Source organism: Oncorhynchus masou, chromosome 29 (assembly GCF_036934945.1).
Source record: "Oncorhynchus masou masou isolate Uvic2021 chromosome 29, UVic_Omas_1.1, whole genome shotgun sequence".
Taxonomy (NCBI): domain Eukaryota; kingdom Metazoa; phylum Chordata; class Actinopteri; order Salmoniformes; family Salmonidae; genus Oncorhynchus; species Oncorhynchus masou.
The window spans coordinates 1,445,132-1,469,335 of NC_088240.1; the positions used below are offsets into that span (position 1 = coordinate 1,445,132).

At 46.2% G+C, this 24,204-nt stretch overlaps 1 protein-coding gene across 1 annotated transcript in view; it reads left to right on the forward strand.

Moving 5' to 3' along the window:
• Nucleotides 1–24,204, forward strand: part of LOC135518894 (hyccin 2-like) — a 326,139-nt gene that overhangs the window by 19,355 nt on the left and 282,580 nt on the right. The gene's annotated exons all lie outside the window — the stretch shown is intronic.

The window sequence follows — 24,204 nt, forward strand, 5'->3', positions numbered from 1 at the left end:
GTTATTTACAGATGGACTGTGTACAGGTGCAGTGATCGGTAAGCCGCTCTGACAGCTAATACTTAAAGTTAGAGAGGGAGATATAAGGCTTCAGTGATTTTTGCAATTCGTTCCAGTCGTTGGCAGCAGAGAACTGTAAGGAAAGGCGGCCAAAGGAGGAGTTGGGGATGACCAGTGAAATAAACCTGCTGGAGCACATGCTATGGGTAGGTATTGCTATGGTGACCAGTGAGCTGAGGTAAGGCAGGGTTTTACCTAGCAAAGGCTTATAGATGACCTGGAGCCAGTGGGTTTGTCGACAAATATGAAGCAAGGGCCAGCCAACGAGAGCATACAGGTCAGTGGTGGGTAGTATATGGGGCTTTGGTGACACAACGGATGGCACTGTGAAGACTACATCTAATTTGCTGAGTGGAGTGTTGGAGGCTATTTTGTAAATGCCGAAGTCGAGGATCGGTAGGATAGTCAGTTTTACCTGGGTATGCCTGGCAGCATGAGTGAAGGAGGCTTTGTTTCGAAATAGGAAGCTGATTCTAGATTTAACTTTGGATTGGAGAAGTTTAATATGAGTCTGGTAGGAGAGTTTACAGTCTAACCAGACACCTAGGTATTTGTAGTTGTCCACATATTCTAGGTCAGCACCGTCCAGATTAGTGATGCTCGTCGGGCGGGTGCGGGCAGCGATCGGTTGAAAAGCATGCATTTTGTTTTACTAGCATTTTAGAGCAGTTGGTGGCCATGGAAGGAGTTTTGTATGGCATTGAACCTCGTCTGGAGGTTTATTTACAGAATGGTGTCGCCTGCATAGAGGTGGATCAGAGAATCACCAGCAGCAAGAGCGACATCATTGACATATACAGAGAACAGCATCCCGGCCCGAAAATTTAACCTTGTGGCACCCCTATAGAGACTGGCAGAGGTCTGGACAACAGGCCCTCCGATTTGACACACTGAACTCTATCCGAGAAGTAGTTGGTGAACCAGGTGAGGCAGTCATTAGAGAAGCCAAGGCTATTGAGTCTGCCGATTAAGAACGTGGTGATTGAGAGTCGAAAGCCTTGGCCATGTTGAAGACTGCTGCACAGTACTGTCTCTTATCGATGGAGGTTATGGTATCGTTTAGGACCTTGCGCGTGACTGAGGTGCACCCATGACCAACTCGGAAACCAGATTGCGGATAGCGGAGAAGGTACCGTGGGATTCGAAATGGTTGGATATTGGTCTATAACAGTTTAGGTCTATTGTCTCCCCCTTTGAAGAGGGGGATGACTGCGGCAGCTTTCCAATCTTTGGAGATCTGACGATACGAAGAGAGGTTGAAGCTCTGAAAATAGATGGGGGGCAATCAATTCACTTATGGTGTCCAGGGCACAGCTGGGGGTAGAAGGTGGTCTATAACAAGCGGCAACAGTGAGAGACTTGTTTCTGGAAAGGTGGATTTTTAAAAGTAGAAGCTCGAATTGTTTGGGTACAGAACTGGATAGTGAGACAGAACTCTGCAGGCTATCTCTGCAGTAGATTGCAACTTCGTCCCCTTTGGCAGTTCTATCTTGTCGGAAAATGTTATAGTTAGGGATGGAAATTTCAGGGCTTTTGGTTGTCTTCCTAAGCCAGTATTCAGACACAGCTAGGACTTCCAGGTTGGCAGAGTGTGCTAAAGCAGTGAATAAAACAAACTTAGGGAGGAGGCTTCTAATGTTAACATGCATGAAACCAAGGCTTTTATGGTTACAGAAGTCAACAAATGAGAGCGCCTGGGGAATGGATCTAGGCACTGCAGGGCCTGGATTAAGCTCTACATCAGAATAAGAGTAGGATAAGGGTACGGCTAAGGGCTATAAGAACTGGTTGTCAAGTAGAGGTCGACCGATTAATCAGAATGGCCGAATTCAAGTTTTCATAACAATCAGTATTTTTGGACACCGATTGGCAGATTTTAAAATGTATTTATTTAAATTACTTCATTTTTTTAAACACCTTTATTTAACTAGGCAAGTCAGTTTGGGTTGCCATCCAGTTAATGGGATGTTATGACAACAGCCAGTGAAAGCGCAGGGCGCCAAAATCAAAGCAACAAATCTCATAATTAAAATTCCTCAAACATACATGTATCTTATACCGTTTTAAAGGTAATCTTGTTGTTCATCCCACCACAGTGTCCGATTTCAAATATGCTTTTCAGTGAAAGCACCACAAATGATTGTTAGGTAAGCACCAAGTCACAGAATAAACACAGCCATTTTTCCAGCCAAAGAGGAGTCACAAAAAGCACAAAGAGATAAAATTAATCACTAACCTTTGATGATCTTCATCAGATGACACTCATAGGACTTCATGTTACACAATACATGTATGTTTTGTTTGATAAAGTTCATATTTATATAAAAAAATCTGAGTTTACATTTGGCTTTGCCTCCAAAACATCCTGTGAATTTGTACAGAGCCACATATATTTACAGAAATACTCATAATAAACATTGATAAAAGATACAAGTGTTATTCACAGATTTAAGGATATACTTCTCTTTAATGCAACCGCTGTGTCAGATTTGTCAGACGTCAAAAAACTTTACGAAAAAAGAAAACCATTCAATAATCTGTGTACGGCGCTCAGAGATCAACACCAAAAGATATCGGCCATGTTGGAGTCAACATTTAGTCAGAAATAGCATTATAAATATTCACTTACCTTTTGATCTTCATCAGATTTTTTTCATCCAAAAGTAAAAATGCTCCTAACCCAGCCACAGTGTCAGATTTCAAAAAGGTTTTACGGCGAAAGCAAACCTTGCTATTATCTGAGGACAGCCCCCCAGCAAACATACACATGAAAATCATAAGTCAACCCGCCAGGCACAACACAAAAGTCAGAAATAACATATAATTCATGCCTTAGCTTTGAAGATCTTCTGTTGGCACTCCAATATGTCCATTAAACATCACAAGTGGTCCTTTTGTTCGATAAATTTAGTTGATTATATATCCAAAATGTCAATTTATTTGGCGCGTATGAGTCAGAAAATACACCGGTTCCAACTCGCGCAACATGACTACACATTATCTAAGTAGTAAACCTCTCTAGGGTATGTGGGACGCTAGCGTCCCATCTAGCCAACATCCAGTGAGATTTCAGAGCGCCAAATTCAAATATAGAAATGCTCATTATAAAAATTCAGAAAACAAAACATATTTTTAAAGATGAACTTCTTGTTAATCCAACCACGGTGTCAGATTTATAAAATGCTTTTCATCGAAAGCATACCTAGCCCAGATCATACATAGCCCAGTTTACAAATGATTACAAACAGTAACCAGCCAAGCAGAAGCGTTAAACTCAGAAATAGAGATAAAATTAATCCCTTTGATGATCTTCATATGGTGGCACTCAGAAGACATTCAGTTACTCAAATGTTCCTTTTGTTCGATCAAGTCTCTTTATATCCAAAAACCTCAGTTTTGTTTGCGTGTTTTCTTCAGTAATCCACAGCCTCAAACGCAGTCATAACAGGCAGACAAAAAAATCAAAATTGTATCCGTAAATTTCATAGAAACATGTCAAACGATGTTTATATTCAAGCCTCGGGTTGTTTTTAGCCTAAATGATCTATAATATTTCAACCGGACAATAACGTCGATAATATTAAAGGTAAACAAGAAATGCACTCTCTCGGGATTGCGCATGAAAAAGCTCTGACACATCAGGGTCCACTCATTCAGACTGGTCTTACTCCCTCATTTATAAGAATGCAAGCCTGAAACAATCTCTAAAGACTGTTGACATCTCGTGGAAGGCATAGGAACTGCAAATTGAGTCCTAAGTCAATGGATACTGTAATGGCATTGAATAGAAAACTACAAAACAAAAATAAACAATACTTTCTGAATGGATTTTTCTCAGGTTTTCGCAAGCCAAATCAGTTCTGTTATACTCACAGGACACTATTTTAACAGTTTTGGAAACTTTAGAGTTTTCTATCCAAATCTACCAGTTATATGCATATCATATCTTCTGGGCCCGAGTAGCAGGCCGTTTAATTTGGGCATGCTTTTCATTAAAAAATTCCGACTGCTGACCCCTACCCTAGAGAGGTTAACTTGAGCCAAACATTTCAAACAATCCTAATCCAACTTTAGGTATTTTTAAACGTAAATAATAAAATTTCCGACGGTATAAACTGTTCAATACCAGAGGAAAACAAAGTGGAGCAAGCTTTCAGGCGCCTCGACCACAACAGTACACTTCACTCGACCCTCGTTCTGAACAGGGCTACTTCTTCATTTCTCAAAGGAAAAACATCAACCAATTTCTTAAGACTGTTGACATCCAGTGGAAGCGATAGGAACTGCAAGCAACTGCCTTAGAATTATAGATTCCCATTGAAAACCCATTGAAAAGAGAGTGACCTCAAATTTCTTTTCCCCTGGATGGATTGTGCTCGGGGTTTCGCCTGCCCAAATCATTTGTTATGCTGACAGACATTATTTAAACAGTTTTAGAAACTTTTGTGTGTGTTCTACCAAAATCTAATAATACGCATATCCTAGCTTCTGGGCCTGAGTAGCAGGCAGTTTACTTTGGGCAAACTTTTAATCCGATGTGAAAATAGTGCCCCCGAGCCTTAAGAAGTTTTTAAACAGCAGCAGTAAAATAACAATTGCGAGGCGATTGAACAGGGGGTACCGGTACCGAGTCGATGTACGGGGGCACCGGTTAGTTGAGTTAATATGTACATGTATGTATAGTTAAGGTCTCTATGCATAGATAATAAACAGAGTAGCAGCAGAGGGGTCTGGGTAGCCCTTTGACTAGATGTTCAGGAGTATTTGTATTTATTATGGATCCCCAGCACCTTCCTGGGATCTGGCAGAATTAATTTAAAAACATTACAATACATTCTTTACAGAATTCACAACACACTAAAACTGTGCCCTCATGCCCATACTCTACAACCACATATCTACAACACAAAATCCATGTGTATAGTGTGTGCATGCATATGTCTATGCCTATGTTGGTGTTTACACTCCCGCTGTTCCATAAGGGGTATTTTACATGCTTTTTAAATCTGATTCTACTGCTGCATTAGTTTCTTGATGTGGAATAGAGATCCATGTAGTCATGGCTCTATGTAGTACTGTGGAATAGAGTTCCATGTAGTCATGGCTCTATGTAGTACTGTGTGCCTCCCATAGTCTGTTCTGGACTTGGGGACTGTGAAGACACCTCTTGTGTCATGTCTTGTGGGGTATGCATGTGTATCTGAGCTGTGTGCTAGTATTTTAAACAGACAGCTCTGTAAATTCACCTCTGACTTCCTCATTACTTGTTTTTGTAAATCTCCTACTTTGAGCCATGAGACTGACACGCATATCATTAATGTTAGCTCTCCGTGTATATTTAAGGGCCAGCCGTGCTGCCCTGTTCTGAGCCAACTGAAATTTTCCCAAGTCCCTCTTTGTGTCAACTGACTACACTACTGAACAGTAGCCCAGGTGCGACAACCAGGGCCTGTAAGACCTGCCTTGTTTATAGTGTTGTTCAGGCAGCAGAGCAGCACTTTATGATTGACAGACTTCTCCCCATCCTAGCTACTGTTGTATCGGTGTTTTAACCATGACAGTTTACAATCCAGGGTTACTCCAAGCAGTTTAGTCACCTTCAACTTGCTCAATTTCCACATTTATTACGAGATGTAGTTGAGGTTTAGTGAATGATTTGTCCCAAATACAATGCTTTTAGTTTTAGTCCTAAGTATTTCTAACTTATTCCTTGCTACCCATTCCAAAATGAACTGCAACTCTTTAAGTGTTCCAGTCTTTTCAGTGGCTGTAGTAGCTGATGTGTATAGTGTTGAGTCATCAAAGCCAGTGGCATGTTAGTAAAATTGAAAAAAGCAAGGGGCCTAAACAGCTACTTCTGGGAATTCTTGCTTCTACCTGGATTATGTTTGAGAGGCTTCCATTAAATATAATCATCTGTGTTCTGTGAAATGTGGATAAAGAGTTTACTTGTCTATCAGGGGATGTGAAGCCATAACACATTTTTACAGCATCAGACTATGATCAATAATGTTAAAAGCTGTGCTGAAGTCTAACAAAACAGCACCCACAATATTTTTATCATCAGTCATTTGTGTAAGTGCTGTGCTTGTTGAGTGTCCTTCCCTATAAATCTGTGAAATAGCATTGTATCTTGTCAAACACAATGTTTTCCAGAAGTTTAGTAAGGATTGGTCACAGGGCTGATTGGTCAGCTATTTGAGCCAGTAAAGGGGCTTTAGCTTCCCTCCAGGCCTGAGGGCACTCTCTGGTTCTCTCTAGTTAAATTGAAGATGTGGAAGCATCGTCTGTTATTAGCCTCGAATATTCCATCTAGATTGGCCATGTTCTGTTATAATCTCCACCCGGCACAGCCAGAAGAGGACTGGCCACCCCTCATAGCCTGGTTCCTCTCTACCCGGCACAGCCAGAAGAGGACTGGCCACCCCTCATAGCCTGGTTCCTCTCCACCCGGCACAGCCAGAAGAGGACTGGCCACCCCTCATAGCCTGGTTCCTCTCCACCCGGCACAGCCAGAAGAGGACTGGCCACCCCTCATAGCCTGGTTCCTCTCCACCCACAGCCAGAAGAGGGCCACTCCACCCCCAGAAGAGGACTCATAGCCTGGTTCCTCTCCACCCGGCACAGCCAGAAGAGGACTGGCCACCCCTCATAGCCTGGTTCCTCTCCACCCGGCACAGCCAGAAGAGGACTGGCCACCCCTCATAGCCTGGTTCCTCTCCACCCGGCACAGCCAGAAGAGGACTGGCCACCCCTCATAGCCTGGTTCCTCTCCACCCGGCACAGCCAGAAGAGGACTGGCCACCCCTCAGCCTGGTTCCTCTCCACCCGGCACAGCCAGAAGAGGACTGGCCACCCCTCATAGCCTGGTTCCTCTCTACCAGCACAGCCAGAAGAGGACTAGCCACCCCTCATAGCCTGGTTCCTCTCTACCCGGCACAGCCAGAAGAGGACTGGCCACCCCTCATAGCCTGGTTCCTCTCCACCCGGCACAGCCAGAAGAGGACTGGCCACCCCTCATAGCCTGGTTCCTCTCCACCCGGCACAGCCAGAAGAGGACTGGCCACCCCTCATAGCCTGGTTCCTCTCCACCAGCCAGGCACCACCCCAGCCTGGTTCCTCTCCACCCGCCAGCCAGAAGAGGACTGGCCACCCCTCATAGCCTGGTTCCTCTCCACCCGGCACAGCCAGAAGAGGACTGGCCACCCCTCATAGCCTGGTTCCTCTCCACCCGGCACAGCCAGAAGAGGACTGGCCACCCCTCATAGCCTGGTTCCTCTCCACCCGGCACAGCCAGAAGAGGACTGGCCACCCCTCATAGCCTGGTTCCTCTCCACCCGGCACAGCCAGAAGAGGACTGGCCACCCCTCAGCCTGGTTCCTCTCCACCCGGCACAGCCAGAAGAGGACTGGCCACCCCTCATAGCCTGGTTCCTCTCCACCCGGCACAGCCAGAAGAGGACTGGCCACCCCTCATAGCCTGGTTCCTCTCCACCCGGCACAGCCAGAAGAGGACTGGCCACCCCTCATAGCCTGGTTCCTCTCCACCCGGCACAGCCAGAAGAGGACTGGCCACCCCTCATAGCCTGGTTCCTCTCCACCCGGCACAGCCAGAAGGACTGGACCCCTCATAGCCTGGTTCCTCTCCACCCCACAGCCAGAAGAGGACTGGCCACCCCTCATAGCCTGGTTCCTCTCTAGGTTTCTTCCTAGGTTTTGGCCTTTCCTAGGAAGTTTTTCCTAGCCAGCCGTGGCCACCCCTTCTACACCTGCATTGCTTGCTGTTTGGGGTTTTAGGCTGGGTTTCTGTACAGCACTTTGAGATATCAGCTGATGTACGAAGGGCTACATAAATACATTTGATTTGATCCCGGTGGCTTGTCATTGTTGATAGACAAAAAATTTTTTGCCTCTTCCATGCTGACTTCAAAAGTCTTTTAGAATTTGGTCAGATATACTTGGATGTGTTGTGTCAGCGTTTAATGCTGTCATGTCATCCCTAAGTTTGCTTATCTTGTCAATAAAAAAGTAATAGTTGCCAATATCAGTGGGTTTTGTAATAAATTAGCCATCTGATTGAGCTAAGTTTGCCCTTTTCCCCAAAATGTAATTTAAGGTGCTGCTAAGCTTTTTACCATCATTCTTTATATAATTTATCTGTTTCAAAGTATAGTTTCTTTTTATTTAGTTTAGTCCATGACTTCTTAATTTGCCAATTAGTTGGGCGGCCAGACTTATTTGCCATACTTTTTGCCTCGTGCCACTCAACCATACAATTTTTCAATTTCTCATCAATCTAAGGGGTTTTAACAGTTTAGTCATTTTTCTTAATGGCTGCGTGCTTATTAGTAACTGGAATAAGCACTTTTCTTAAATGTGCAGCATCTGGAGTCTTATGGCTTCGGAGAAGAAGCTGTTAAGATGCCTTTTGGACCTGAACTTTGCTCCGGTACCGCTTGCCGTGCGGTAGCAGAGAGAACAGTCTATGACTGGGGTGGCTGGAGTCTCTGACCATTTTTAGGGAATCCCTCTGACACCGCCTGGTATAGAGTCCCTGGGTGGCGGGATGCTTGGCCCCAGTGAATTACTGGGCCGTACGCACTACCCTCTGTAGTGCCTGTCGTGCTGAGCAGTTGCCGTACCAGGCGGTGATGCAACCAGTCAGGCAGGATGCTCTCGATGGTGCAGCTGTAGAACCTTTGGTCGATCTGAGGACCCATGTCAAATATTTTCAGTCTCCTGAGGGGGAATAGGCTTTGTTTGTGCCCTCTTCACGACTGTCTTAGTATGTTTGGACATGGACACCAAGGAACTTGAAGCGCTCAACCTTTTCCACTGCAGCCCCGTCAATGAGAATGGGGGACGTGCTCGGTCCTCCTTTTCTTGTAGTCCACAATCATCTCCTATGCTGTGAGCGTGTGATGAATACAATGTCACTATACACACGCAATGTAATGAGTCTAAAGACTGACGAGCATGACCGGTCAAATGTATTGGATAAAAAGTGTTGTTTTGCAATGGAACATTGTTATGGTGCCAGTTAAAAAAATGCAATAAATTATCAGCCAAAAGCCAGCTATTATCGGCAAACAGAAACCCTGGTTGGTGTGTTTGGACGGAGACCAATGAGAGAACTTTCAGTTACCAGGCAGAGCTATGCTCCTGGGCCTCCTCTCTGTTCTCCCTGACCCCCTGTGTGTGTGTGTGTGTGTTACTCAGCTCATTCTGCCCTCTGCCTCATGGTCTGTTCTCTGTTAGCCCAGTCCAACATGTCTGTCTGGCCCTGCAGCTGCAGCAGAGCTAAATATAGACACTGCTGCTGTGTCCCTCCACCTCACTTCCCTTCCCTGCCTGTTTCTCCTGCATAGCAGGTTCCCCTTGCTGGCTGTTCCCCTGGCTGGCTGTTCCCCTGGCTGGCAGTTCCCCTGGCTGGCAGTTCCCCTGGCTGGCTGAGGAGAAGAGCGGAGAGGGACTGGTCTCCTTCTCTGTGTGACTGGCACCGTAACCAAATATCCCTGTATTACATCTGTGTTAGACATCACCTATGTCTAGCTAACTGTCGGAGTGGAAATATGTACTCATTGAGTCCCATTGAGTGACTTGGCAAAACTCCAGTATTGTATTCCACTGGAGGGTATTGACAAGTCAGGGACCAGGCCATGGTCAGAGTTCTGAGGGAGTTTCTGATGCTGGGGGTTACCCGAGCTCTATCAGCAACAAGGAGCCTGGTGGAAACAGCTTCTTGAGCTGCCCTGCCCTCCCCCAGAAGCCATTTAGTCAATGCATAAATGAACCACTCAATTAAAATGTTATTTGATACATGCTTGGTAAACAACCGGTCGAGACGAACGGTGACATGCTGACATATAGGCCCTTCGCAACAATGCAGAGCAAAAAATACAAAAACATCCTATCCCTCCCTTCCGTCATCCCTCTCCCCTCCCGTCATCCCTCTCCCGTCATCCACCGTCCCTCATCCCCTCCACCGTCCCTCATCCCCTCCACCGTCCCTCATCCCCTCCACCGTCCCTCATCCCCTCCACCGTCCCTCATCCCCTCCACCGTCCCTCATCCCCTCCACCGTCCCTCATTCCCTTCATCCCCTCCACCGTCCCTCATCCCCTCCTCGTCCCCTCCACGTCCCTCATTCCCCTCCACGTCCCTCATTCCCCTCCTCGTCCCTCATTCCCCTCCTCTTATCCCCTTCTCGGCTCTCCCCGACCTCCTCCCTTCATCCCCCTCCTCGTCTCTCCATCGTCCCTCCTCCCCTCATCCCCCTCCTCGTCCCTCACCCCCTCCTCCCCTCCTCGTCATTATTGCTTTGAGAAAGTACACATTGTCTCTGTGTCATAAATTGAAGCAGAAAAATTAGTGTGGAAAGGTTGCTGATCAAATCCCTGAGCTGACAAGGTAAAAATCTGTTCTGCCCCTGAGCAAGGCAGTTAACCCACTGTTCCCCGGTCGCTGAAGACGTGGATGTCTGTTTCCTCATGTGGGTTTCCTCATGTGGGAGCACTCTAGTACATTAAGTCTCTGGTTGGGACTGGTGTATCTCCTAAATCAGATGTGTATGAACGAGGACTGTCCCTGACAAAAAAAAAATATATATATATTGTCAGGGACAGTCCTCGTTCATTTATAAATATATATATATATATATATATAAATCTTGGTTGACCGAAAGTAGTCTGTTCTTTGGACCAATCGATTGGTCAAAAATGTTTTAAAAGTGTATTTTTACATATATAGATATCCTTTAAGCTTACTGTTTTGATGAAATAAGACACTTAACCTGACCCAACCATTCTCCTCCTGCTGACTTAACCTGACCCAACCATTCTCCTCCTGCTGACTTATCCTGACCCAACCATTCTCCTCCTGCTGACTTATCCTGACCCAACCATTCTCCTCCTGCTGACTTAACCTGACCTTCTCCTCCTGCTGACCCAACCATTCTCCTCCTGCTGACTTAACCTGACCCAACCATTCTCCTCCTGCTGACTTAACCTGACCCAACCATTCTCCTCCTGCTGACTTAACCTGACCCAACCATTCTCCTCCTGCTGACTTATCCTGACCCAACCATTCTCCTCCTGCTGACTTATCCTGACCCAACCATTCTCCTCCTGCTGACTTAACCTGACCCAACCATTCTCCTCCTGCTGACTTATCCTGCCCCAACCATTCTCCTCCTGCTGACTTAACCTGACCCAACCATTCTCCTCCTGCTGACTTATCCTGACCCAACCATTCTCCTCCTGCTGACTTAACCTGACCCAACCATTCTCCTCCTGCTGACTTAACCTGACCCAACCATTCTCCTCCTGCTGACTTAACCTGACCCAACCATTCTCCTCCTGCTGACTTAACCTGACCCAACCATTCTCCTCCTGCTGACTTAACCTGACCCAACCATTCTCCTCCTGCTGACTTAACCTGACCCAACCATTCTCCTCCTGCTGACTTATCCTGACCCAACCATGCTCCTCCTGCTGACATAACCTGACCCAACCATTCTCATCGAGCTCCTGTTGGCTTTCACAGATTCTGCCATTACTCTCCTGACGTTACCAGTAATAGGCTACACGAGGAGTCGGCAACCATTCTCATGTGGGATACCAATTTATCTTACCATTTATACCGATCTTAGTGCCAGTTATGGTTTTCATATGCACATTTTTTTTGTTGAACAGTTTCATTTATTTTACAATGTCTTCATTTCTCAAAATCATTATCATTTGGTAAATCTAAATGATTCAAACTTAGAAAGTAACTTCTATTTCCATAGCCAACAAGTAAAAACATTGCAGCCTGCAGATAGAAAATATCCTGATTTAAAAAAAAAAAAATAATATATATATATATATATATCTGTAAAAAATCCTATTAATCACATTGGCTACCACATGGCCTGTCTGCAACGAACTTGAAACGTTGTATTAACTTGGGTTCAGCCTGAAGCTGGTTCGAGCGCACTAGCAACATTCTATAAAATATTCTGGGCACTCAGATTCCCACGCCAGTGACCCCTAGTATGAGCCCTTTGTTTCAGACGGGTTAGTGTCTCTGCAGAGTGGCGACGCTGTAAATTAAGCAGCCGGTGAAGATGCTGCGAGACAACGGGGCAGCCCTTAATTTTGCAGGGGGTTTTGCCTCTTATTTCTGGTTCTGTCGTCGTTGGACTGATGCCTGGCCAACTGGTGAAGGGGTCTCTTTCATTTTGGGAAATTATTTGGCTGGAGGGAAGGTTGTGCCAAATCATGTTGTTTTTGTAAGGAACCCAGAATAAAGGAACCTGATGGGTTATCATTAATGTACCCTGGAGTGTTCCCAGCGTGTTCCGTTATATGTGCAATGTCTAAGAAAGTCGCCGGGAGCAAGTCTCGTTGAGGATGTCAGCAATCCCACCATCATCGATCTGTCTGAGATGCTTATGGTTGAACCTCCTGTGTTGATCTCTCCTTTGAAAACATAAAATGTAAGCAAGTTTGTAGGACCGCCGAAGGAAGTGAGCGTCTCTACAGTTGCCTTGGAAGCAGCTGATTGAAGAACGGAGTAAAGATGTTTCCCTCTCCCATCTTTTTACTATTCAAGGTGTACCTTTTGTAGCCTATTTCTGCTTTTGATTAACATTTCAGCAGGGTTCTGGCCCAAACCCAAGAGTGGTAAACAAAGCAGCAAGCTCTCAACAGACTTCAATGTCTATTTTGGTGGAGGGGCAATGGGTTACACCCAACTGTTGAAATTCAAACCTTGGTCTGATTGCATTACCCGTGGAAGCCTAAATGTTGAAAATAATTTCACCAGGGCCTTAACAATACTGGGATCTGTTATTTTCCTCAGTGGAATGTCTTCAGGGAATTGAATGGCAGCACACATGATGGTGAAGAGAAACTGAGAAAGATCTGTTCATTCCAGTCCAGCTTGTGCCTTTTGCAGCACGGTAGCTTGTTCAGGAGTCTCTGTTAGTCCAAATGAGCTTGTTTGGACATCATGTCAGCTTTTCTGAGAGAGCGAGGTTGTTGCAGGGCGACACCTTAAAAACAAATCTCTTGGGGTATGATAGTGCTTTTTGATACAGATTCTACCGCACCTTTGAGTTTGCCAGTGAGAATCTGGAGAAGGCGCAAACGGAAATGAAAGTTTGGTGTGATTGAAAGCCCCGAAACCGTACTTTCGGTGTGGGTGACCAAGTTTGTTGCCCGTTCTGGGGTCACTGTTGCAAGCTCGCTTTTCAGGCCCTTATGCTGTAGTGAATTGGTCAATTGGTCATCTGTATTACATTTCCACACCAGAGCGCAGGGGAAAAAAACTCATGTCAACGTGTTGAAACTTTATTTCACCCACTACGATCGGGCAGAGAAGTCAGTGGAAACCGGTAGTGATGTTCTGCCTGTAGCCACTGCTGATGCCGTTGAGCACGAGGAAAGCCCAATATACCCTGTGCCATACCCTGTGCCATACCCTGGGAATAACTTAGATTTTTAGAAAGCCTTGTTTTCTTTGGCACACTTTTCTCTGGAGGAAAAAGGTGACATTCTAAAAGCAGTGAAACAATATCAGGGTTTATTCATAGATGTTTTTTATTTATTTTACCTTTACTTAACCAGGCAAGTCAGTTAAGAACAAATTCTTATTTTCAATGACGTCCTGGGAACAGTGGGTTAACTGCCTGTTCAGGGGAAGAACGACAGATTTTTACCTTGTCAGCTCGGGGGTTTGAACTTGCAACCTTCCGGTTACTAGTCCAACGCTCTAATCACTAGGCTACCCTGCCGCCCCAACTCAGACAAATGTACTAGAGCAGGATATTGATGTTGGGGACTCTGCCCCAATTAAACAACATGTCTATCGAGTGAATCCTGAAACAACTAGAGTGAAGCTCCGCAGTGAGGTGGAGTTAATGCTTGAGCACAGCATTGCACAACATGGCAACAGTCCCTGGAGTAATCCCTGTATATTAGTACCTAAGGCAGATGGGTGTATGTGGTTTTGCTAACATTTTTGGAAACTCTACTGTTACGAAGTCGGGCTTGTATCCTATCCATTGTGTCGACCGCATTGGCGCTGCTAAGTATGTTAGCAAGTTAAGTCTACTGAAGGGATATTGGCAGGTCCCTCTCACTCAGCACCAAATAGTTGTCTGCTTTAGTCACTCCTGACGGTTTGTTTTCCTACCTTCGTCTCCCAGTCGGGTTACGAAATGCAAGCGTCACATGACAGTTGTGGCTGCTTTGCGTGATGTATTGTTGTCTCGACCTTGCCCTTTTGTTTTATGTTTTATTTGACCTTTATTTAACCAGGAAGGCAAGTTGAAAAGTTCTCATTTACAACTGCGACCTGGCCAAGATAAAGCAAAGCAGTTCGACACATACAACAACACACAGTTACACATGGGATAAACAAACGTACACTCAATAACACAATCTGTATACAGTGTGTGCAAAAGAAGTAAGAAGGTTAAGGCAATAAATAGGCCAATAGTGACGAAGTAATTACAATTTAACAATTTACACTGGAGTGATAGATGTGCAGATGAGGTTGTGCAACTAGAAATACTGGTGTGCAAAAGAGCAAAAAAAAAACATGGGGATGAGGTAGGTAGTTGATTGGATGGGCTATTTACAGATGGGCTGTGTACAGCTGCAGCGATTGGTAAGCTGCTCTGACAGCTGACGCTTAACTTATGGTATAGGGGACGCTTGCGTCCCACTCGAAAAAAAAAACAGCGAAAATGCAGCGCGGCAAATTCAAATAATGATATATTATCAAACATTCATTAAATCACATGTAAGATACACAACTAAAGCTACACTCGTTGTGAATCCAGCCAACATGTCAGATTTTAAAAAGCTTTTCGGCGAAAGTATAAGAAGCTATTATCTGATGATAGCACAATGTCAATAAAGAGGGTAGCATATTTCAACCCTGCAGGCGCTACACATAACGCTGAAATAAAATATAAAACCTGCATTACCTTTGACGAGCTTCTTTTGTTGGCACTCCAATATGTCCCATAAACATCACAATTGGTCCTTTTCTTTGATTAATTCCGTCCATTTATAAAGCGCGTTTGATCCAGAAAAAAACAGCTTACAAAAAACGCAATGTCACTACAAAACATTTCAAAAGTTGCCTATAAACTTTGCCAAAATATTTCAAAATACTTTTGTAATACAACTTTAGGTATTTTTAAACGTTAATAATTAAATTGTAGACGGGGCAATCTGTATTCAATACAGCAAGTAAACAAACCATGCTCCTTTTTACGTCTTGCGCAACTCTCAATAGTGCAAATGAATAACCTCAACCAAATTCCAAAGACTGGTGACATCCAGTGGAAGCGGTAGGAACTGAAAACAGGTTCCTATCAAATATCCCTTGGCAAAGACAACAGAGGGAGCAGTCAGAGGCAAAAAAGATAAAAATATCTGAACAGTTAGTCCTCGGCTTTTGCCTGCTACATAAGTTCTGTTATAGTCACAGACATGATTGAAACAGTTTTAGAAACTTCAGAGTGTTTTCTATCCACATATACTAATCATATGCATATCATATATTCCTGGCATGAGTAGCAGGGAGTTGAAATTGGGCACGCTATTTATCCAAAAGTGAAAATGCTGCCCCCTATACCTTAAGAGGTTTTAAAGTTAGTGAGGGAGATAAGTCTCCAACTTCAGTGAATTTTGCAGTTCATTCTAGTCATTGGCAGCAGAGAACTATAAGGAATGGCGGCCAAAGAAGGTGTTGGCTTTGGAGATGACCAGTGAAATATACCTGCTGGAGCGCGTGCTACGGGTGGGTGTTGCTATGGTGACCAGTGAGCTGAGATAAGACGGGGCTTTACCTAGCAAAGACTTAGGGATGAACTGGAGCCAGTGGGTTTGGCGATGAATATGTAGCGAGGCCAGCAGATGAGAAGTGTACAGGTCGCAGTGGTGGGTGGTAAATGGTGACAAAACGGATGGCACTGTGATAGACTGCATCCACTTTGCTGAGTAGAGTGTTGCGAGGCTATTTTGTAAATATGAATATGAAGCGAGGGCCAGCCAACTAGAGCATACAGGTGGCAGGGGTGGGTAGTATATGGGGCTTGGTGACAAAATGGATGGCACTGTGATAGCAAATTGGATGCAGTCTGAGTAGAGCGTTGGAGGCTATTTTGTAAAGTACATCGCCAATGTCAAGGATCGGTAGGGTAGTCAGCTTTACGAGGGTATGTTTGGCAGCATGAGTGAAGGAGGCTTTGTTGCGAAATAGGAAGCCGATTCTAGATATGTTAAACATCTCTAAATCTAAAATGATGAGTCTGGAAGAAGAGTTTACAGTCTAACCAGACACCTAGGAATTTGTAGTTATCCACATATTCTAGGTCAGCACCGTCCAGAGTAGTTATGCTAGTCAGGTGGGCGGTTGCGGGCAGTGATCGGTTGAAGAGCATGCATTTAGTTTTACTAGCGATTAAAAGCAGTTGGAGGTCATGGAAGTAGTGTTGTGTGGCTTTGAAGCTCATTTGGAGGTTTGTTGAAAGTGTCCATGGAAGGGCCAGAAGTATACAGAATGGTGTTGTCTACGTAGAGGTGGATCAGGGAATCTCCCACAGCAAGAGCGACATCATTGACATATACAGAGAAGAGTTGGCCCGAGAATTGAACCCTGTGGCTCCCCCATAGACTGCCAGAGGTCCGGACAACAGGCCCTCCAATTTGATGCTGCTGATCACTGTTGACACAACAGTGGTAGGCCTGATCACCAACAACGATCAGACAGCCTATTGGGAGGTCAGAGACCTGACTGTGTGGTGCAAGGATAACAACCTCTCCCTCAACGTGATCAAGACTAAGGAGATGATTGTGAACGACAGGAAAAGGCGGGCCTAGCATGCCTCCATTCTCATCGACAGGGCTATAGTGGAGCAGGTTGAGAGCACCTTGACAGTCGTGGAGAGGGCACGACAAAACCTATTCCCCCTCAGGAGACTGAAAAGATTTGGCATGGGTCCTCAGATCCTCAAAAGGTTCTACAGCTTCACCATCGAGAGCGTTGCATCACTGCCTGGTCTGCCATCTGCTGGCCTCTGACAGAGGGTAGTGCGTAAAGCCCAGTACATCACTGGGGCCAAGCTTCCTGCCATCCACCTCTATACCAGGCAGTGTCTGAGGAAGGCCCCAAAAATTGTCAGACTCCAGCCAACCTAGTCATAGACTTATCTATCTATCTATCTATCTATCTATCTATCTATCTATCTATCTATCTATCTATCTATCTATCTCAAAAAAATAAAGGGAACACTTAAACAACACAATGTAACTCCAAGTCAATCACAATTTTGTGAAATCAAACTGTCCACTTAGGAAGCAACACTGATTGACCATACATTTCACATGCTGTTGTGCAAATGGAATAGACAACAGGTGGAAATTATAGGCAATTAGCAAGACACCCCCAATAAAGGTTCTGCAGGTGGAGACCACAGACCACTTCTCAGTTCCTATGCTTCCTGGCTGATGTTTTGGTCACTTTTGAATGCTGGCGGTGCTTTCACTCTAGTGGTAGCATGAGACGGAGTCTACAACCCACACAAGTGGCTCAGGCAGTGCAGCTCATCCAGGATGGCACATCAATGCGAGCTGTGGCAAGAAGGTTTGCTGTGTCTGCCAGCGTAGTGTCCAGAGCATGGAGGCGCTACCAGGAGACAGGCCAGTACATCAGGAGACGTGGAGGAGGCCGTAGGAGGGCAACAACCCAACAGCAGGACCGCTACTTCCGCCTTTGTGCAAGGAGGAGCAGGAGGAGCACTGCCAGAGCCCTGCAAAATGACACCCAGCAGGCCACAACTGTGCATGTGTCTGCTCAAATGGTCAGAAACAGACTCCATGAGGGTGGTATGAGGGCCCGACGTCCACAGGTGGGGGTTGTGCTTACAGCACAACACCGTGCAGGACGTTTGGCATTTGCCAGAGAACACCAAGATTGGCCAATTCGCCACTGGCGCCCTGTGCTCTTCAGATGAAAGCAGGTTCACACTGAGCACATGTGACAGTCTGGAGACGCTGTGGAGAACGTTCTGCTGCCTTCAACATCCTCCAGCATGACCGGTTTGGCGGTGGGTCAGTCATGGTGTGGGGTGGCATTTCTTTGGGGGGCCGCATAGCCTTCCATGTGCTCGCCAGAGGTAGCCTGACTGCCATTAGGTACCGAGATGAGATCCTCAGACCCCTTGTGAGACCATATGCTGGTGCGGTTGGCCCTGGGTTCCTCCTATTGCTAGACCTCGTGGCTGGAGTGTGTCAGCAGTTCCTGCAAGAGGAAGGCATTGATGCTATGGACTGGCCCGCCCGTTCCCCAGACCTGAATCCAATTGAGCACATCTGGGACATCATGTCTCGCTCCGTCCACCAACGCCACGTTGTACCACAGACTGTCCAGGAGTTGGCGGATGCTTTAGTCCAGGTCTGGGAGGAGATCCCTCAGGAGACCATCCGCCACCTCATCAGGAGCATGCCCAGGCGTTGTAGGGAGGTCATACAGGCACATGGAGGCCACACACTACTGAGCCTAATTTGGACTTGTTTTAAGGACATTACATCAAAGTTGGATCAGCATGTAGTGTGGTTTTCCACTTTCATTTTGAGTGTGACTCCAAATCCAGACCTCCATGGGTTGATACATTTGATTTCCATTGTTATTTTTTTTGTTTTTTTGTTGTCAGCACATTCAACTATGTAAAGAAAAAAGTATTTAATAATAATATTTCATTCATTCAGATCTAGGATGTGTTATTTTAGTGTTCCCTTTATTTTTTGAACCAATGTATATTATATTTATTGGACCATGTTCTGGATGTTGTACGGTGACTAGTTGGACCAGGTTCTGGATGTTGTACGGTGACTAGTTGGACCAGGTTCTGGATGTTGTACGGTCACTAGTTGGACCAGGTTCTGGATGTTGTACGGTGACACCAGGTTCTGGATGTTGGGTGACTAGTTGGACCAGGTTCTGGATGTTGTACGGTCACTAGTTGGACCAGGTTCTGGATGTTGTACGGTCACTAGTTGGACCAGGTTCTGGATGTTGTACGGTCACTAGATGGACCAGGTTCTGGATGTTGTACGGTCACTAGATGGACCAGGTTCTGGATGTTGTACGGTCACTAGATGGACCAGGTTCTGGATGTTGTACGGTCACAAGATGGAGCAGAGATTGGTTGGCTGCGGTCAAATATATTTTCATGGAGGGAGATGCTTCTTCATCTCACGTGAGTGATTTACATGTTCATGTAAGTGGTAACGAGTTGAAGTCCACTTCCTTATTGTTTTGTTCGTCAACACTTTGTATTCTACACCTTTATAAGCCATAAAAAGCACTTCCTATTTCCACTCAGCGCTACAACAAGCACTGCAGCAGTAATGAACGGGTAGGAAAGTGTTTCTATATAGGCTTGCGTTATTATTAGGGGCTTGGGTCTTTTTCAATGTCGGAATATTTAACTTTCTCTGTTTATAGGAGTAATGAATGTGTACGAGGCACAAATGTGAGGTGGACCCTCAGTCTGCTGCTCTCTCCCTCCGCTGAGACTGACCATCAGATGCAGGCACCATCAGCCCAGTAAAATCAAAGTAAAAAGCAAATTATTTAAATGTTTCACAAGTAATACAACAGATCTATTGCCTGTGCGATCATATAGCCTAACTCAAATGTTGCTGTGGTAATGCATTGGGCCTATAGCTTGCATCTCAAACCTCATTGCTGCAGAACTGTTTTTATTTGGTTAATTTGGCATAGGCTTATGTTTTTTTAAGTCATGTTTAATAAAAACTTTGAGGTAGATCTTGGCTTTCATTTTGACTCCTTGATCTTGACTCAAAAGGTTGGTGTCCCTGTAAACACCATCAGCGTTTCCCTTTTTGTGTGGTAATTATGACACGCAATATTAGCGACTTTCAATGCCACATACTGCAACAACACAAACTATGCAACCGATTTTGTTGTAGGCAGAACGCATCGGAGTAGAATTGTTTTGCCACACACTACTCAGACCGTACTCTATACAGCCTGGTAAAGGCAGAAACAATCAGACCTGCAGTCGGCCTGTATGCAAGTAGACCATAGTGCCTTCAGAAAGTATTCAGACCCCTTGACTTTTTCCACATTTTATGTTACAACCTCACTGTAAAATGTATTAAATAAATACAAATCCTCAGCAATCTACACACAATACCCCATAATGACAGTGAAAACAGTTTTTTAGAAATTATTGCAAGTGTATTAAAAATAAAAAAATAAACCTTATTTACAAGTATTCAGTACCTTTGCTATGAGAATCGAAATTGAGCTCAGGCACATCCTGTTTCCATTGATCATACTTAAAATGTTTCTACAACTTGATTTGAAGTCATCAACCTGTGATCAATTCAATTGATCTGACGTGATTTGGAAAGGCACACGTGTCTATGTAATGTACCACAATTGATAGTGCACGTCAGAGCAAAAACCAAGCCTTGAGGTCAAAGGAATTGTCTGTAGAACTCTGAGACCGGATTGTGTCGAGGCACAGATCTGGGGAAGGGTACCAAAATATTTCTGCAGCATTGAAGTTCCCCAAGAACACAGTGGCCTCCATCATTCTTAAATAGAAGAAGTTTGGAACCACCAAGACTCTTCCGAGAGCTGGCTGCCCGGCCAAAATGAGCAATCGGGTGAGAAGGGTCTTGGTCAGGGACGTAACCAAGAACCTGATGGTCGCTCTAGAATTCCTCTGTGAAGATGGGAGAACCTTCCAGAAGGACCACCATCTCTGCAGCACTCCACCAATCAGGCCTTTATGGTAGAGTGACCAGATGAAAACCACTTCTCCGTAAAAGACACATGACAGCCTGCTTGGAGTTTGCTAAAAGGCACCAAAAGACTCTCAGACAATGAGAAACGTGAATGATGAAACCAAGATTGAACTCTTTCAGCGGCAGGGACTGGGAGACTAGTCAGGATCGAAGCAAATTACAGGGAGATCCTTGATGAAAACCTGCTCCAGAGCACTCAGGACCTCAGACTGGGACAGAGGCAGTAGGGATGACCAGGGATGTTCTCTTGATAAGAGTGTGATTGGACCATTTTCCTGTGCTGCTAAGCATTCAAAATGTAACAAGTACTTCTGGGTGTCTGGATAAATGTATGGAGTAAAAAGTACATTATTTTCTTTAGAATTGTAGTGAAGTAAAAGTTGTAAAATAATAATCATAAAGTACAGATCCCAAAAACTACTATAGTCCTTTAAAATATTTGTACTTAAGTACTTTACACCACTGTGGGTATTAGTATATCTAAAGTGCATTCGGAAAGTATTCAGACCCCGTGACTTGTTCCACATTGTGTTACGTTACAGCCTTATTCTAAAATGGATTGAATTAAAATATACTGTGTAATCTGGATGGATGGATAGACAGCTGGACAGGGATGTACCTTGTAGATTGATGAGGGGGATAAACTATTGCATGCTTTCATAAGCTTGGGTCCCAGGAAACACAACATTTATTTAACAATAAATGTTTAATAATCCCTGGCCTATAGGCTAGCGCTTCTACACCCCTGCACATCTAGCGAATTAGCTTCTCGAGCGTCAAACGACAGTTGGAAGGAGATGTTAGACTAAGTTAGCACAACAACTGCTTATAACCATTAGTAAACACTCCCACTATTAGATCAAGTTGATCTACATGGAAATCAAGTTATTAAATAAAAAAGGCCTATTGAAACGTTTTTGATGGTTATTTTCATGGCAGTCTTTATCCATAACCATCAGTCACTGCTGGTCTGTTGTGACTGAAGGAGGGGGCTGGTCTGTTGTGACTGAAGGAGGGGGCTGGTCTGTTGTGACTGAAGGAGGGGGCTGGTCTGTTGTGACTGAAGGAGGGGGCTGGTCTGTTGTGACTGAAGGGGCTGGGGCTGGTATGTTGTGACTGAAGGAGGGGGCTCTGTTGTGACTGAAGGAGGGGGCTGGGGTGACTGAAGGAGGGGCTGGGGCTGGTTTGTGACTGAAGGAGGGGGCTGGGGCTGGTCTGTTGTGACTGAAGGAGGGGGCTGGTATGTTGTGACTGAAGGAGGGGGCTGGTATGTTGTGACTGAAGGAGGGGGCTGGTCTGTTGTGACTGAAGGAGGGGGCTGGGGCTGGTCTGTTGTGACTGAAGGAGGGGGCTGGGGCTGGTCTGTTGTGACTGAAGGAGGGGGCTGGGGCTGGTCTGTTGTGACTGAAGGAGGGGGGGGCTGGTCTGTTGTGACTGAAGGAGGGGGCTGGGGCTGGTCTGTTGTGACTGAAGGAGGGGGCTGGGGCTGGTCTGTTGTGACTGAAGGAGGGGGCTGGGGCTGGTCTGTTGTGACTGTTGTGACTGAAGGAGGGGGCTGGGGCTGGTATGTTGTGACTGAAGGAGGGGGCTGGGGCTGGTCTGTTGTGACTGAAGGAGGGGGCTGGGGCTGGTCTGTTGTGACTGAAGGAGGGGGCTGGGGCTGGTCTGTTGTGACTGAAGGAGGGGGCTGAAGGAGGGGGCTGGTCTGTTGTGACTGAAGGAGGGGCTGGGGCTGGTCTGTTGTGAGGACTGGGGGCTGGGGCTGGTCTGTTGTGACTGGAGGGGGCTGGGGCTGGTCTGTTGTGACTGAAGGAGGGGGCTGGGGCTGGTATGTTGTGACTGAAGGAGGGGGCTGGGGCTGGTCTGTGACTGAAGGAGGGGGCTGGGGCTGGTCTGTTGTGACTGAAGGAGGGGGCTGGGGCTGGTCTGTTGTGACTGAAGGAGGGGGCTGGGGCTGGTGTTGTGACTGAAGGAGGGGGCTGGGGCTGGTCTGTTGTGACTGAAGGAGGGGGCTGGGGCTGGTGTTGTGACTGAAGGAGGGGGCTGAACTGAAGGAGGGGGCTGGGGCTGGTCTGTTGTGACTGAAGGAGGGGGCTGGTATGTTGTGACTGAAGGAGGGGGCTGGTATGTTGTGACTGAAGGAGGGGGCTGGGGCTGGTCTGTTGTGACTGAAGGAGGGGGCTGGTACTGAAGGAGGGGGCTGGGGCTGTTGTGACTGAAGGAGGGGGCTGGGGCTGGTATGTTGTGACTGAAGGAGGGGGCTGGTCTGTTGTGACTGAAGGAGGGGGCTGGTATGTTGTGACTGAAGGAGGGGGCTGGGGCTGGTCTGTTGTGACTGAAGGAGGGGCTGGTCTGGTCTGTTGTGACTGAAGGAGGGGGTATGTTGTGACTGGGGCTGGTCTGTTGTGACTGAAGGAGGGGGCTGGGGCTGGTCTGTTGTGACTGAAGGAGGGGGGGGCTGGTCTGTTGTGACTGAAGGAGGGGGCTGGGGCTGGTCTGTTGTGACTGAAGGAGGGGGCTGGGGCTGGTCTGTTGTGACTGAAGGAGGGGCTGGGGCTGGTCTGTTGTGACTGAAGGAGGGGGCTGGGGCTGGTATGTTGTGACTGAAGGAGGGGGCTGGTATGTTGTGACTGAAGGAAGGGGCTGGGGCTGGTCTGTTGTGACTGAAGGAGGGGGCTGGGGCTGTTGTGACTGAAGGAGGGGGCTGGGGCTGGTCTGTTGTGACTGAAGGGGCTTGGGGCTGGTCTGTTGTGACTGAAGGAGGGGCTGGTAACTGAAAACTGAAAGGGGCTGGTAAATTGTTTTTTGTGACTGAAGGAGGGGGCTATATGAAGGAGGGGCTGGGGCTGGTTTTGTGACTGAAGAAATTCTGTTGTGACTGAAGGAGGGGGCTGGGGCTGGTCTGTTGTGACTGAAGGGGCTCTGGTATCTGAAGGATGGCCTGGTAGTTGTGACTGAAGGAGGGGGCTGGTCTGTTGTGACTGAGATAATTGTGACTGAAGGACCAAGGAGGGGCTGAAAGGAGGGGGCTGGGGCTGGTATGTTGTGACTGAAGGAGGGGCTGGGGCTGGTCTGTTGTGACTAAGGAGGGGGCTCTTGATAATTTCTTCAGTACTGAAACAAGGTAGTTGTGACTGAAATGGGGTGATAGATGTCCAGATCATTTGTGACTCCCCACTGGGGCTGGTCTGTTGTGACCTAAGGAGCTGGGGCTGGGGCTGGTATGTTGTGATGGGGTGATTAGTTGATACATCATTTGTATGAAGGAGGGGGCCCACCCTAATGGTCTGGTGATTAGTTGTTGT